Here is an 18,022-nt window from a genome sequence, read left to right as displayed (position 1 = left end):
GCTTAGGATGAGGCTTAGACATCATTTGTAGGCCAATGTAATGAAGCATTTTGTCACAACAAAACCACAGAATTTTGTGTTAGGCCTGTGGCACACAGGGGTGGTCTTAGGTGTTTTGTCCATCAGTCTTTATGGCGTGTGGGAAAACAGACTTGGATTAAGTTTGGGCAGGCCCACTGGTGGGACCCATACCTGGGCTACCCGCTGTTGTATCTTCCTTTAAAAAGCTATGACATGCTTTCAGAATTAACAAACAGTAGTACATGCAGATCAATAAACTGGACCATTTGAGGTCTCCAGGAAATGGATAACCTGAAATTATACACTGTTGGGAAATAGTGCTTCAGTTATTGGCAAGTAACAACCACTCTCTACTGTAACATGGCCTGTAGATAATGTGACCACTAACAATGCCTTATGTAATTGAGAAAAAAAGACACCAAAAATATTCAGGCACTAGGTAATGGTATACCCTTCCTCATCACTTATAAATATATGTTCTTTGAATGAACATAGAGTAGATGTAGATATAAGTATGATGTCTAAAGTACAATGGTGTTGGACAGTTCAAGTTATTGCAGTACTTGGCAATGACAAGCCCATTCTTCAGGTTGGATTAGTCTGGGATAACCAACACTATTATGCCTGGGCTAGTCCAGCAGTTTTCTTTCCTTCAGTGTGAAATGAACAGATTGAACAGATCCATTGTTATTTTTGGCATATTTTAGATCTGTGTATTTTTAATTGTCTTTCCGAGAACATTCATATCTTAAACTGGAGGGGCCAGAGGTGAACCTTGAATTTAAGAAGCTTTCCAATTGGGGAACTCTGATGGCTGCTTCCATATTTCCAACATATGTTTTAGCAGCATGTACTTTTCAGCTGCAGTGTCTTCTAAAATCATGCGCAATGCCCATAATCCTCTGTTTGCATTGATTTTTGTAAGGTGTCAACAATAAAGATTGTAAAGGTTCAAAGGTAGGGTTTGGAGATTCCACTTAAATGGCATAATGACATAGTTCCGCTTAAATGGCATACCGACTATGTCATACAGTGGCTGGAATCATCATGGTGCTGTCTGAACACACAGAGATGTGTAAATAACAGCTCAAACAATAGGGAACTGCTGTAAAAAGCTGGCGTTTGAAGTAAGTTACAGTCCCTTTTACTTGTTTCTGAGACAGATACAAACAGGGTCCTGGGACGTTGGAATGAACTTTTCACATTTCTGGACAGGGCCAACACATTTTTATCTGACCTAGATAAACATCTTCTATTTTGAGACAGAAACTGTATGACACAGTCCATTACATTGTTTCAGAGGTCTTACTCTGAACGGTGACTCGATGTCGCACCCTATTGCTAGGAAAGGAGCCATGGGCGAGAGAATAGAGTTTTTCACTTTTTGTTAAATAACTGGCGGTCCCCTGAATTCTACATACAGTCATCACAATCAGATGTGGAAGCAGACATCGTAACTATAATATATTTATCTCAGGGGCATAGACCGTTCTCAAGATAACAGTTTTCTGCGAGGCTCCCCTGTAGTGGAAAGTCTGACAGAGTTTCATAGCAAAGAGGGAGTCTTACACAGAGGTTATCCTTGGTTCCAACAGATGCTTTATTATAACATGCAGTTGATATTTTTTCCACTTGAGCATTAGATGGAATTGAGCAGACGAGTTTGCCATATGTTGAGAGCAGACTAAAGAACAAAGAGATTCCACACATGAGTATGGGAAAGCCCTGGCTAGGATTGCAACGCTCATTTAATACCAGCCAAATATCGAGAAATCCAAATGCTGCGCCATATCATGCACTTGAATTAGTAGCCAGGCAGGAGGGACTGCGATTCTATATTGTTGTATTAACAAGATGAGGTACTGCAATTAGATTCTTTTTCAGCTATGCCAATTCCATAGTGGATAATATATATGTTCCTATATAGAACTATATTCCTCAGTCAGTTGTAAAAATGGTGCTCTCTTACTTCCCATAGTGACGACTAGACCAAATGCTGGACACGACTCCCATGTAGTCATGAGATTACAGTTCTTCCCAAGCCCATTAGCAAGACTTGGGAAATAGCTGGATACAGCTCAAACATTTCTTCCTACTAGGCTGCCTAATAAAGTCATTTTTAATTGGAGGATGTTGAGTTAAGTGGCCAACCATACTCTAGATATTGCTGGAGTCTTACAGTATAGTTCAGTTACATTTAGCTTGCCATAAGCTGTCACTGTTTTCAGCAGAAACTACTATTGCTGCTGAATTGTGAAATGAGTGGATCCTGTAACAGTGATAATTGGGGGTGATTTAAGGTTTTGGAATTCCCTTTCCAATTATAGCAGCACTACTCTTTCCAAGTCTACCCATTTTTTAATGACCCAGACGGCTCAAAATCTTCCACACAAATCCATTCTCCAGGAGTCAGAGCTACTGTACTTGCATTGTGCCTTGCAGTTTTTGTGGCCAGAAACAACCGGACAAAATCCAGAACAAACAAGGGCAAGATTTGTGAAAACAAGAGTGGCCAAATGACATCATGAAAGAACACAGAAAATGAGTAAGGCCATTCAACAAATACAACAAAGTCCTTGGGCTGTTTTGAGCCTCAGTTTCTTCTGGTCGTGTTTTTAAAGGGGAAAACTTAAATTTTTAGGGGGAAAAAACCTCGAGATTTTAGAGATTCTTCAGCTAACACCTGCCAGTCATGTAGAAGTCACTGGCAGATGTTTCTTGACATCATGATCGGCACTGGTTTTCATAAGATGATCCAAAAAAAGTCAGGGTCTTCTGGCGACAAACTCAAATAATTACTATGATTCGAATTGTCGCACGATTTTGTCGAGACTTTTCCCGCACCAACTTTTTCAAGCTGATTTTTTTGATAAATGAGTTAAACGCATTGGGAGTTAGGTAACTATGTTTTAATAAAAAAAAATTGCTCATTAGAGTTTTAGTAAATACCCCCTCTAGCTGTATCATGGACTAACATTTATTTTCCAACTGTTTAGTGTTAATAATACTGATTTATCTGCATTAGACATGAATATAAGTTTTATGGGTTGCACGTGTATTTGTCCACTAACATCATGGACCTGTTACAGCTAACATGTTTACAATCAAGAATGTTTTCTATTTTTACTCTGACTGGAACATCTCAAAGTTTGACATCGTTTTTTTCTTTTACCTCTGGTAATTGAGGTCTCCAAATAGTATTTTAGCATAAATCATAGCCTGGAAAGAAAGTGAGTATTTAGAAATCCTGACCTCCAATAAAATTCTGAGCAGCTAATTTCTCAGGAATGTGTGCCATTTGTAAATATTGGCCAGAAAGTAATGTAGTTTGGGGATTTGAATAAGGGAAAAGGTCTTCAGGCTGCCTGTGTGGGGGGGGGGCACTGAATTACAGTGAAGGAGTGCTAGTTGAATATGAAAAAGTCAAGGCCAAGGGTAACAACATTACAAAGGTTGGTGCACTTTGTGACTATGCAATCATGCTAAAAAGTAGGGATGCACCGAATCCACTATTTTGGATTCGGCCAAACCCCCGAATCCTTCGTGAAAGATTCGCCCGAACCGAATCCTAATTTGCATATGCAAATTAGGGGTGGGGGGAAAACATTTTTTACTTCATTGATTTGTGACAAAAAGTCACTCGATTTCCTTCCCCACCCCTAATTTGCATATGAAAATTAGGATTCGGTTCAGCCTGGCAGAAGTATTCGGCCGAGTCTGAATCCTGCTGAAAAAGGCCGAATCCCAAACCAAATCCTAGATTCGGTGCATCTCTACTAAAAAAGCAATGGAACCCATTACTTTTACTCAATTTGTAGATTAGTAGCCTGTTACTGAGCTAAACTGAAAATATATTAGGAAAGCTATAAATTATAGATCAGGTGGTTTTGTTAAATTGCGCATGGTGAATGGGAAAACAAATCCCGATAAATCACATAACTTTTGTTCAATACTCTTGTGTACTTTATCTTAAATGGAAACCTAGGGACCATGTTTTCCTAAGAGCAGTCCCAAATAGTGCCTTTATGACAATGAGAGCAACACTTTGTGCCCAAGTTAATGAGCTAATGTGTTAACTTTGTTAAGACCAATGAGCCTTTAAGATGGAGGGCCATGTTATTGTGTGTGTGGAACATACCTTGTCTATAGAAAGTATTTGTTATTACTGTATTCTTGATCCTCAGCTGCGGCTGCCTTTGTCTATTTCAGTTTTAATATTTACAGCTGGATCAACCTACCCGTTTGGCTCGTTTTGTAGAAGTTCATGTTTTTGGCATAAGTATTTGGCCTTGTGCAACACATGTCAGCTTGGTAGTGTTCAAACCTTAAAAGGAGAAAAAGACTGTAAAAATAAACAGGAGTTTAGCAACGAAGATGTTTAAGTAATTACCCATCATCATTATCTGCCATTTAAAAGAGCAATTCAGCGCTTCCTGCTCTTCAGCTTTGTGGTTTTTTTCCCCCTGCCTCTTATTTGCAGGACTTTCGGAAGGACTATCGCTTTCTGTGTAGGCATTCAGTGAAAATATGTGCAAGTGAAAAGTTCAGTGGCCTGTAATTCATTCTGATGCGATGTTACAGCTCCTGGCACTAACTAAACCTTCCAAATTCCCCATCACTGACATCAGGCCTAGGCCTTGCACCGTTTCTTCCAGAAATGCCTAATTATGGATGCTTTATGTGCTGTCATTCTGAACCAATGCACTTCTCTATTGTAGACTGGGAAATATGAAATCAAGTGAGAAAGCAGCTTCCAACATGCTGTAACTTTGGGCAGATTGCATTGCTTTGTCTTGTCAGCATTTATGAGACAGATTAGTCTGCCTTGTCTACTTGTTCACAAAGTTTAGGGCAGCAGAAGGCAACCTTTAACACTCCAGCTGTTGCAGAGCTATTCTAGCATCCCCTCGCCAGCTCTGTTGAACTGGTTGTCATGGCTTGAATTATCATTCTTTAGCTTTTTAAGTTACAGGAGTTTAAAACTAAAATAGTTAGCTAGCAAAAAAATCATGCTTACTGAAATAGTAACTTCAGGGAAAAAAGTTGCCTAAAAGTATTTACCCTTAAGGCCACATTTACTAGGAGCAATTCTAATCACAAAGTTGCATGTCTTAAAAAGCTATTCACTACTATGCAGAAATTCAATATACAGGTGGGGGACATGTTTTCCAGATTCTTTTCTAGATAAGGGATCTTTCAATAATTTTGATCTCCATACCTTAAGTCTGCAAAAAAATATTTAAATATTAATGAAACCCAATAGGATTATTTGGGCTTCAATAAGGATTCATTATCTCTTAGTTGGGATCAAGTACAAGGTACATGAGAAAAATGAAATCATTTTTTAAAAATGTGAATTATTTGATAAAAATTGAGCTTATCGGAGATGGCTTTCCTGTAATTCAGAGTTTTCTAGATAACAAGTTTCCCGTTGATGGTTCCAATATCTGGTAGGGCTTTTTGGGGCAGTTCATAATTAAATATTTTTTATTATATTGTGTATTATTTAAGGCTTCCTCCCCAGATGGGGCTTTATGCACTACAGAAAATGTAATTATTAGCCATTATTTATTATATTATGTATTATTTAAGGCTTCCTCCCCAGATGGGGCTTTAGGGAGGTGGCAGACGCGGAGATTAGTCGCCCAGTGACAAATCTTCTCTACTGCGGGTGACTAATCTCCCCAAAATGCCTTCCCGTCGGCAAGAATACAAATACGCCAGCTAGAAGGCATACAAATAGCTTTGGATTTCTGAAGTAGCCCGACTTATATCCACATCTGCCACCACCCTTATAAACAACAGATACAATATGGCCGATAACCAATACACAGCAGTAAAACCAGGACTTCTACTTAATGGGTTGTTCAGCTTCCAACACATTTTTCAATTGGTTTCAGACAGTTCACCAGAAATAAAGTACTTTCGATTTTCAATGTGTGACCATTTTTCTAATATTGAAGTGAAAAGTGTAATTTTGCACCTTCTAAAGCATTTCTGGGAGGGGGTCGCCGACCCTTTAAACTGTTCTAAATTGATACATTTAGTTGATACATTTCTTATCTTTGTCCTTGCTGAGCAGAATCCCTGAGTTTCATTACAGGCTGCTGTTAGAATTGATACAATAGTTGCTGCTGAGAAATGTATCAACTAAGTGTTGCAAAATTGTAACAGTTCAGAATTTGCACCCTATTGAGCTGCCAGACCAGAGACAGGAACATTAAACTTTAAACTTATATTTTGAAAAAACAGTAAAAAATAAAAAGTGGAAAGTAATTTATTTAGTAAATAATTAAAGTAAATACAAGTGCACCCTTTTGTGTGGAACTGCTTAGCTCTCACAGCAATGCAGAACCAATGAATTCATGAAAAAAGTCTTTATTCCTGGGGAAAAATCTGAACTGAAAAAAGTGTTTGGAAGGTTAACAACCCAGGTGTATGGCAAATGGAGTGTTTTTAAGTAGCCTAAAAACGCAGAACCAAAGTGTCCACAATCACCGACCCATCTGACTTGCAAATCAACCGCCTACAAGCAGTTTGGTTACATTGTTAATTAGTTGGGAGATGCCTGGAAATACATCTAATGAGCACTGGTATAAGCGTTTGCAGGCAGTTCACGTGCAAGCCAGCGGGGGTAGATTTGAGCAGTTTGAGCAATTGAAAAACATAGCACTGGAAGCATCAAAATCACACACTGTAAGGGCTCTTACAGACGAGCGTTTTTGCCTGCGATCCCCTGCGTTACGGTTTCATGCGTTCAGCCGCAGGGGAGCTCAGGAGAAGACACACTGAATTCTTTTCAATGTGGCTGGACACAGACGCATGTAAGCGCAGAATGCAGGAAAAATGCAACATGCTGCGTCCCAACCTGGGTTCGGCGATTACTTGTGTGAGTTTAGCCCTATTGAAAAGAATTCAGTTCATCTACTCCTGCGCTCCCCTGCGGCTGAACGCAGGGGATCGCAGGTAAAAACAAATTGTAAGAGCCCTAAAAGAAAATACTTTTCACTGTAAAAAAAAATCCATAGTATGTCAAGTAAAATTACTATTGTTCCTTTGTTTTTTGTGGTCTTTTTCTTGAAGGCCTTACAGCATTTAGTGAATAATTATAGTAAGTACTAGTGTACCCTTTTGTGTGGAACTGCTTAGCTCTCACAGAAATGCAGAACCAATGAATACATGAATAATTACCTTTTTGCAGGAAGTTTTAGCGACCACTGAGACTGCCCTAATATGAGTTGCTGCAGGGCTTTGAGGGGAAGTTAAGGTTACCCAGCAAATTAATAGGCCAAGCAGGGGGAATATATATGAGCATGAGGGTTGCTTCTCAGTGGAGAAGATTTCAGTTTTTCAAATCAAACCACAGGTGCAAAAATTGCAGGACTGTATGAACTCTATTGTGCAGGGCTGGGAGCTGCCCTAAAAAATTTAAATAAATCAAAGAAGGCCCTTTTTGGGCAAACCTAGCACACATCACGTCATAAAGAGGTTGGAACAAGTTCTATTCTAATCTATAAGGTCTCTTCATGCGATATAATGCTTAAACAGCAATTGGACTTTCTGAGTATTCTTGAAAACGTTTCACCACTTATTCAAGTGGCTTCTTCAGTTCAACTGAGTGGTAGGGAATTCCCCGGCATTTGAAACCCCTACCAGTAATTGTCACCAACATCCAATCACAATGGTTCCATTCTCTCCTATGTACATACTGTAAATCATGACCTGGATGAAAGCTTTCAAAGACATACTCAAAAAAGGAAAATTCTTGAATCTATCTATCAATGTCATTGATTTACAGAGAAAGACAAAAGAGTTCAAAGCTATACACATTGTAACTATTTGTTTCTCCCTTCTTTGCAAAGTCTATGTATTTCTTTTTTTTAATTGTGCTGATAATGCCCCCCCCCACCCTTTAGTTGAAGCTGAGTGAGCTTCTCCATCTCCACCACTGTGCAAATAAAATATCTGAGTAAATAAGATTAAGAAAAACGGAAATCCTGAATGAAAGACGTTTAAGCTGCACATGCTATATGGCTGTGGTTAAGGATAAAGCAAATATACCATGTACAGAGTTTTATTGTTAACTGTTAACAGTTTGCATCAACATGCCGAATATGAATAATACCATTAAGCACTTAAATTATGGAAAGGATTAGGGACCTCTTTAACTACAGCCTGTTTAATAATTAGCCCAAAACAAAGCATGTGCACACAAAATAAATATAGGCTTCATCCACCGGCTTTCTTTCAGGACAACCAGGAATTCTATTGTACCATCTCCTGCAAGGGATACATTATAACTATTCTGGCCAGCTTTAACTGGTCCAATATTTTAAATAAAATGCACAAGTTTATGCTTTTGCATCTTTTTCCCAAGATGCTAATGATACCACCTTTAAGTAACTTATGTAAGTATTGAAGCTCAGTTTCAAATTCCAATTTTTGTTTCAATTACTTAATTTAGAAGATATGTTTAATGTGATTTTCCAGGCTTAAGACAGAGACATACTCAATATTTCCCATAGCAGATGTGTGCTCCGTGCTTCATAATGACAAGAGGCAATTGTAATGTAGATAACACTTACTGTGATCTGAAAGGTTTGTGTGTGGTCCCATTTAGAGTCTGTAATGGCCATTCTAGTAATAATAGCTTGAGCGTGAATTGTGAAACTTCAAAGCTGGCTGAATTATTTTGTTCAGGATAAGGGAGGGCTGACTTGTAGCTAACCACAGTCAGTTTCAGGGTTTAGAGTTCTAAGGCAGAGCAGAGAAGATATATACCCTGGGCCCCAATCTAAAATGAGCCCCTAACGGAAAGATGATGACCCTGGTTATGTACAAAGTACATAAATGAGATAATGATTTGTAGGTAGGGTTGCCTGGATTGTATTTCACCAACAGGAGGGTTGCTAGTTAGCTAACCCTGATAGTTACAGAGTAGATGAGGTTGAATAAGATACATCCATCAACTTCTACAGATCATTTTTTCAAAAAGAAAGTGTTTCCCAGCCCTGCACATTACAATTCTGATTTTACAATTATGTTTCATTTATACGTCCTCTATACAAAAACTAGTGATTTCTTATATAATAATTGACATTTGGCAGATTAAAAAGTCGAATTTTAAAAAAAAATTTTATGGTCCAAACTGTCAAATTCAACTAAGGAATTATCCAAACTCGATTCGAGCTTTTAAAAAAATTCTAATTCAGTTTTTGAGATTTATCATACTCTGGCCCTTTATGAATTCAAATTAGACTATATGCCACATAAAACCTGCTGAATTCATGTATAAGTCTATGGGAGCCGTCCAGTGACCAATTTGGAGATGTTTTTATCCTTCCTGACAGTTTTTTTTCAGAGAAAAAACTCGAATCGAGTTTGGCCGAATTTCATTTGAGGTTTCGGGTCGGTAAAATATGTCCGAGTTTCATATATTCAAATTTTTTTTATTAAATAACCCCCCAGTCGAATTTCGTTTATATTCAAATTTAATGTACATATCAGCTTGAGAGGTCTCCTATTGTCCCTTATTTACCAGCCACTCATGTTCATTCTTGCGGGGTATTGAGAACATAATACTTATCTGAAACTATTTACTCATATAGATTACTAAAACGTGTAGACATGATACACCAGTCTTGTCCCCCCTGAATCTGAATTCTTATCATTTATGAAAGCACAGTTAGAATACTAAGCTTTCAACCCTTCATTTAAGGGCCTGTATGCACTCTAGAATATGATGACTTCATTTTTGTTGCCAGCTGTGTTTATGTTGCATGACTGCTCGCCACCAAGCGACACTGACTTTGTTTATTGGGTGGTTGTACAGATTGTATGTGTTTGTCTTTGGTTTGTGATTCTGGAGTAACCCGTCTTGACATGGCCAATGCCTCCAAGCAGTCCTCTATGATAGTAGTACTTGCCACAATGTCAGAATATATTTGTATGCTTGGAGCAAGTGATCAAAGGAATATGTTAAAAGGCGTGTTTTGTCTTGAATTTATTCATCTTTTCTCCCTCTTTCTCCTGTTGCTAAGCATGGAACCCAAATGAAAAATCTTGTTGTTGGGTCCTGGAAGCTGGAGGTGAATGGAGCTGGTGGGTAGAAAATTGATATATATTTTAGGGTGTATCTATGGGAAGTGTGCCCTTTTGGAAAGATATTTAACTATAGTTAAAGAACATACAGCAGAGCTGTGCATTTTCTGCCATTGCAATGAGCAAAGGGAACAATATAATTGAAATAAAGTCAGGATTCTGAGAAGTCCCCCCAAAGAATCATTAAAAAGAAAAAATACAGGTATGACGCAGAGTATTTACTGTGTATAGGCAGCTTGCAGTGCACCGACATAATTCAGTCTTTGAACCGACAAAATACTATGTGCTCATAGTTGTAAGATGAGCATATAAAGCTCATTTTTGTGTATGTGGCCTACATGAAATTAGAGGAACACTTGATTACATGCTGTATTCATGTTGTGTTTTCCTTCTCATCTTTTATCTTTGGGTTCAACTCAAATTAAAATCAAAGTACAATTTATGATCCCGGCAGGAATATTTTCATAGGGTTTTTTGCTTTGTCTTTTGTGCTGAGTCCTATTTCAGTTATAAAAGCTCTGCATGCGGTATCTTTGAACTGTAATCACAGCATTTTATTAATCATAATAATTCATCTACAGAGCAGATGCCCACAAACCTTAACTTTGATCACATTTCTATTTGATTTGATGCCTGGTAACAATTCTCTCCTGTAAACAAGTTCTTGCACTGAAATGCCCCACTTATAAAAAAAAATAGCTGGCCTCCACTGTGAGCTCCACCCAAAGATAGGACACAAGAATAGAGGCAGCATTCCCAGTGACTGCTGGGGACACCCAAGGGTGTAGAGGGCCCAATGAAAATTCTTTATATATATTATTATAGGTGTTCAGAGGATTTTATCCATTGTGAGAAGTGGTAAAAACTGTGTGTAAAGGTCCCATTAATTTCCAGTTACGCCACTGCTGAGAGTAGAAGAATCGCTAACTGGCTCTGCATAAAAAGTTATACCCTAAATTTAACACTGGGGTGTGTTTGCCCAACTTTGTAAAAGTTGTTGTATTTGTTTTGACAACACCAAGGTTAAACCTTTTACAAATGTAAGCAAATTTTGAATTTGACAGCTGGAATTCAAACAGAGGGAAGTGATTAAATGTCAGAGGCATTTAAATAAAAGCAATAATGTGAGATCTAGCTTTTCTTATGGCATAATGATTTGGGCTTTACTGAGTGCTTAGATGTAAAGTGAATGAACATAATGTACCAAGGACAAACATATTGGCTCGTGGCATGACAGTTGTGATATTGGACAGACATTTTCTTTGATACCTTGTCCTAGTACAGGCTTCTTTGTTAGTCAATATGGTTGCCTAAAATCATCATTATACTGACCAGCTGTGAATTTTCAAATGATACCTCTTGTACGACTTGTACGACTCTCTAGCACTACGTCTCATGGCCATTACAGATGCTTGGTTCAAATCTAATTTATTGGTTAAGCCTGGCGAGCCACCTACCATTTTCCAGTGTCTGAAACTATAAGTATGTTGCCTGCTTTATTGAAGTTAAGCCACACATGATATTGTATGACCAGCTCTGGATCAGAGAGTGTAGTCACCAGCTTTAAATTGGCCATACATAAGAAGATCTGCTCATTTGGTGAGATTGACAAACGAGTAGATCTATGCCTGACTTCCCAACCCAAGTGGAGGGCCAAATCGCTCTGATCATAGAAGGGCCCAGAGTAAGGACTGCATTAAGTTCTACTGAAAAATGTGGTCCTTGTCCAGTGGGACCTTCAGGAAAGTCATCATTTTGGTCCAATACAGACTGATAATCTGCTGAATTGGTCAGGAATGGCCAAAAAAAGCAGTCAGTGGCCTATCATCTCCCTGTTTGTCACCAATCATTATTCAGGTGAAGCAGCTGGATCTATGGGCATCTTTAGGCAACTAGTGTGGCTGTATCAAACAGTGCCTGCCCAGCACATATCAGACACTTTTTCTACAGTTACCAATACAAGTTTATTAGACAGGCTGGGATGTAAATTGGATCTTTTCCTTTTGTTGAAGAACCTTCTGGAAGAATACATTGAAATTTATTGACTGCGAGTGCAATCACTCTTCTTATAGAATTGTAGGATTATTCATGATTAAAATAAAGACTCTCCTTTACAGCTAAGGTTGTTTAAAGCAGGTTGTCAGATTTAAGAAAATTTCCGTAATAAGGCAGAGTGATGTAACAGGCCTGGATAGGGGCCAGCTTCCCAACACTCGTAGTGTTTATGTGAACAGCATACCTATGGAAAATGCCGCAGGAACGCCGAGCGCCAGATATATATAGATATATAGCAAGTGCAATTAAGCTGGAGCACACCATTAGTTTTATATGGAGTGGAAATAATAAGTATCTTTTTTTAGGTGCATGTTATTTCAATAAACTCGCTGGTTGGAGAGAAACAGTGGAAAGCTTTAGGTGGGGATTTTATTCTTTCTCAGCTCATCTACTCTAGAGACTGCCTTTACCCTTTAAAATTACTGAGCAGATACTCCTTATAGTCAAAGCTAGATTAGATTCACAGTATATTCACATCTATAGCTATTGTATATGTTCACTGTGTCCAACATGTACAACTTATTACAGACACTCACACCTGTCTCTCCTCCAGTTGTGGTCTCTCTTCTTCAGTGGCACCCACCAATCATATTTTCCATTGAAGGATAGAACTTTTCAAATTACAGTTACTGCCATGGCTGTGGACACCAAGTTGGAAACAATAAAGCCCCACCTTTTTATTGTATTTAGGGTGCGAGGGGTAGTCACAAAGGGTGCTGCAAACATTCACCTCAAGTACAAATGGGAAGAGCTGTAAGCCATCTCACAATGATTCTTTTGCAAGCACCAATTCAGCTGTTTCAGGTCTTATAGGTATCATAGTATAATTCATAGAAGCCATTTGTAAACTGTAACAGAAATCCCTATATATGATGCTTAGTGGTAACATTGGTTATAACTGTAACTGCTAATGTAAATGCAGTTGACCTGTGGCACTGAATTCTGTCACTTCAAATATCCTTATATTTACCATAGTGGGGTGCATTTTTGCCTACATAATAAATTCTTTTACCTTTGATGGAAAACAACCAATCTTCTTCCCCAATTTTATTTGCCCTTACATGTGAAGTTTCATAGAAAAATGATAGGAAGGTTCTGGTTTCCTGAAGTTGATATTTAGTACTATTCAGTAAGTCTCCATCCCAGTACTTGTACTGAACTACTGATAGCCGGTGGGTTTCAGATGCAGGCCCTGATAGATTTTTTTTACCTTTTTTATTTCAAGAGATTTATTCAGCTCTTGAACAAGTGTCTTATATGTATCATTGATTCAAAATCTGGCATTTCTGGGAAATACATTTTACTTGGTCTTATCAAGTCTGTCTTTTACTTTATTCGTTTATTTCTGCACAGGCAGTGGAACACATGAGCATGCACTTCATTAAATTTGCCGGTATTTCAGGCTACAAGTGGCCAGTTTATTAGGAAAGAGACTAAATGAGGTTATAAGAAGCCAGTTCAATAGACATGGCTACAACTGTGTTCCAGTGCAATTTAGTAGGCCGGACAATATTTTGTCGGCAGCAGGTGCAATTTGGATTTCTATAAGGCACAGAACATTCACATCTTCACATTGGCGATTTTCCCACAGCCAAAGCGCTGATGCCCAGCCAGCATTGGTTGCTTTCCCTTATACATATTTTTAGCATGTATTAACCTGTTTATTACCATCTATTACCATTCCACTGGCATTCTTTGCTGATTGCTTCTGCATTATATTGTTGAAGGGGAAATAAGAGCTCTCCTCCCTCAAACTTTTCAGCTTTTTAATTTCCTTCTCTTGATTTCTACTTTACTTTCCTATGAAGGAAAAAAGTTTTTTCTGTTTCTCTTGAACATGGAGTGAGGAAGATTTAAATGCAGGTATTCCATTAAGAATGCAAGCAAAACCTTTCATCTTTCCATATAGTTTGAAAGAGTTCTATAAAAGGGTAACTGTCAAACAAGGAGAATCCTACCTTCCCCTTCCAGCTGTGAAACTGCCCATCGTTCCAACTCAAATAAGGGGTTTGCATTAAACAACAGCAGAAGGTGTAGAGAAATGAAAAAAACATGTCCGTTTGTGCTCAGTTCTATGTAGCGAACCCTTCTTGGGGACACAGATGTTCAGCACATGAGGATTTATGACTGGATCAGGGTAGGATGCAGGCCTGGGATCATTTGGGTATCATGAGTTAGTTTTTATTTGTTATTAGGAAGAGGAAATTGTTGTCAAGTTGTTTTTTATTGTCATGTTCCTCTCTTCCTTTTCTCAGCTGGTTTTACTCTCACACGTCACTGAAGACTTAACACATCATATGGCAGTGCTAATTGAAACAGGATCCCGCTCTGGAATGGATTTTCCTTTTATAGAAGTATAATATATTTTGCTATTAGCAGAATCCATTCGCAGCCCTGCTGGTTTTATTTGACTGATGAAAATGTTTATTTGCATTTTTAACAAATGCAACAATACAGTACTTCAGTGGGGATGTAAAACTTCACATAAATACTTCACATTGTTCTAGTGCAGTCTGTAGGGAATGCGTCAGCCAAGGCAAGCAACATGGTAGCATCTGCTCATGTGGAAATACAGATATGTTCAAAGAAATCCACCTACAATGTATTATGCAATACAACAAGTCATTGAGAGACTGTTCATAACACAATCTACAATCTCATAACAATCCCCGTAGCCTAAAAAACCAAGTTGACTATTTACTTGCCCACAGGAAGGGCACTCAGATGAATCCCAAGAAATGGTTTATATGACAGATGAGCGAGAGAAAATCAAAGAATGTCTCTGCATATTATTTTGGAAACACCCTGAGGAGATGTTGTGTTTTGGCAGCTCCTTACCATAACGTGATAAGAACACTGGATGTCTCTTAGATCTTGAGTATGTAGCTGACAGTCTAGTGACAGAGGTTTGAGTTATTCATGTTTAATCCTTCAGAGCAAGGTAGTGATTGACAGCCTGTTTTATTTAGTACAGGGATGTACAACCTGAAGCCTTGCAGCTTTTGCTAAGCCATAAAACTCTATTTGGTTGTACAGATAGAGCCATTTGGGTTGAAGTACAAAGCAAACTCGTGAGGCACCCCCATTCTGGCCTATCATGTGCTCCTCCGTTTACATAGACCTGCGTTGATGCCTGTATTCATTTACAGTAGTGTTGTCCAACCTTTTTAGTGTAGGATCAGCTATACTTATATTAAAACTATGATGTCATACAAAGGTCTATGATGCTACAAGGCAGACTGAGAGTCATGAAACGCCCTAGGAAATGTGCAGCCTGCTCATGGGTGTCCAGCTGAATTGCATTAAATTTCTTCATTCAAAAATTATTTGGTGACAGCACCAGTAGTGAGGACAAGGGACCAACTAACCGCCCAAAGTTTAAAAACATACGGAGAGACACAAGGGGCACCGTGTAAATATAATGTTTGTTTTCTTTTATGAAAGGGCCTTTCAAAAGCTGAACAGAAAAAATTTAGAACTTGTTCCTCTCTTCTTCTACAAACCACAGGGAAGCAACATGGGCCTAATGATGCTGTATTAGTTAAAGGTGCAGGATTATATTATTTTTGTTATTGTATCCATTGGGAGAGATCTTGCCTCATAAAAACCCATGAAGTGAGTGCTAGGGAACTGCTTCCTCTCAGCGTGTATATATAATGCAGGACTGTTTTCCCAAAGCAGATTTCCATCCTGGCTACCTGATTTTTATAGAAGTAGATCTTGCCCTCAGAGCTGTCAGTAGAGTGGGTCCACGACACTGTTGGTTGCTCTGGGTGCTGCCCTTAGTAGGTGCTGCCCTTAGTAGAAGTTGTGGGGAAGCTCAGTGGTGTCCCCTCTAATCACTCCTTCACTGCAGCAGTGTGTAGAGCAGATAAATTAGGACAATATTGCAAATTAAGGGCAATAGAGAAAGAACAATTGCAAAGCCTAGAATTACTTTATATAAATAAGAATAAATATCAATTATATATCACAGATGAGTTTTGTTGTCCCACTGTGGTCCTGCCAGCCCTAGGGTAATGGCTTTGGTACACCTGCACCTTCCTCTCACTAGAGGTTTGTTATAAATAAGTAAGATCAGGCAGCTGTGCGGGGCCCTGCTAATCCATAGGGTGACTCTGACCACATAAATTAAAAGGAAAAAAAATCAGTGTTTCACGCAGCTGTTCTAACGCCTTGTCTGTGTTCCAACATCTCCTGCTGTCATTGGCCTTTCTCAATACAGGCCATTGACAACTGACATTTTAGGAAAAGGCCTAGGAGAGGGGGATGGAGGAGGAGAGCTTAAAGGAGACCTATAGGATAAATGAAAAACCACTCATTTTGTAGGCAATAATGTATAATATATGGTGTGGGTTTTAGGCCGAAAATTAATATTTTCTTTGAAAATAGCCCCTTTATTGGAGCTCCCTATAGATGTTCTCTGGTCCCTGTCTGTGTTTCAAATGAGAGGTGTGTCCTATTGGTCCATAACAGAAGCCAATCACTGCAGTCACACAAGCACAGACAGGCTTCAGTTCCCTATCAGGTCCTGCTAGCTGCTGATTGGTTCCTCTCCTACAGTGCAATGAGCTGAGAGCCACAGGCAACCCTGCACAGCCTGGGAATTCAGGGAGGGATTATTAGGGTTTTTGCAGAAATATTCAATAAATCAGCCTGAAACACTACTTTTTAAAGAACATTCCTTCTATATCTAAATGAGTAAACTGCACTGGTACATTCTTGTTTTGTACATAATATAGATCAATGGTTTATATTGTACAATTATTCATTTGTGTACAATGTATTTGTATTTAGTAATATTGATATAAAGTGCACTTTTTTTCCCCATGCAATGGATACTTTATATTAAAGGGCACCAATCATGACCAAAATCATTTCCTAAGTAAATACACTATGTGAAAGTTCAAGAAATCCGATTTTTAAAACAGTTAGAATTGTTTGTATAATGTAAATCAGCTCACTTTTCCTTCTGCAAGATCTCCCCTATCTCCCCTGCAGTTCTAGCTGAGGCAGCCATCTTGGATTTCACTGGCTCCTCCTACCTATATCTTCCCAGCCAACTGTAGCTCTGAAATCATGCACACGCTCAGTTGAAATTCCTTGCTTGCTTATCAGCCCTTCTAAGCTATTTTCAAATCAGCCAAACCTGTGTGTTAGCTGCTGTTTAGTAGTGCTGCCACCTGCTGGAAGTTAGTGTGTGCCCTTCATTTGCATAATAACATCACCAGCAGGGGACAAGATAGGGAAATCTCCTGATACTTCTAGTGGAGGAGTTTACTAAAACAAGGCATTCTGGGTAGAATACTCAAAGCAGTGTTACAATCTGAGCATGCTCCTGAAATTTGCATATTAGAGTCTCTGATATAGTCACAGTATGGCCTCCCTCAGTGAAAGAACCCATAGTCACAGTATGGCCTCCCTCAGTGAAAGAACCCATTTGACAAAGTAAGGGATTTTTTTAAAACCTGCAGGTTTTAAAGAAAACTATATATGTAGTTTGATTAAACATGTTTAGCTTGTACTGGTAAGAGTGTTAATATGTGTTTGATTTTGGCTGTGATAGGTGCCCTTTAAGAATGCGCTACTCGTGAAGGATATAGGATATCATATTGTCTTGCGCTGAATCATATCATATAGTGTAACATATTGGCATTACAAACTGCTGTTTCCTGGGGAGGGTTTCTCCTAAACTTTGCTTTAACTCCAATAATTAACATTAACTTGTGTTTTGCTTGCTCTGGACAGAATATCCCTAAAATTTATACTAAATTTAGAAAAAAAAACATTGTTTCCGTTTATCTAAAGGGATGAAAAGTTCAAATCATACACCCCCTCAGAGCAC

At 38.6% G+C, this 18,022-nt stretch overlaps 1 protein-coding gene across 5 annotated transcripts in view; it reads left to right on the top strand.

Moving 5' to 3' along the window:
• Nucleotides 1-18,022, top strand: part of palld.L (palladin, cytoskeletal associated protein L homeolog) — a 214,722-nt gene that overhangs the window by 157,194 nt on the left and 39,506 nt on the right. The window lies entirely within an intron of this gene.

Source organism: Xenopus laevis, chromosome 1L (genome assembly GCF_017654675.1).
Source record: "Xenopus laevis strain J_2021 chromosome 1L, Xenopus_laevis_v10.1, whole genome shotgun sequence".
Taxonomy (NCBI): domain Eukaryota; kingdom Metazoa; phylum Chordata; class Amphibia; order Anura; family Pipidae; genus Xenopus; species Xenopus laevis.
Note: the sequence above shows the minus strand (reverse complement) of the source record. Positions and strands in the feature narration are given on the sequence as shown.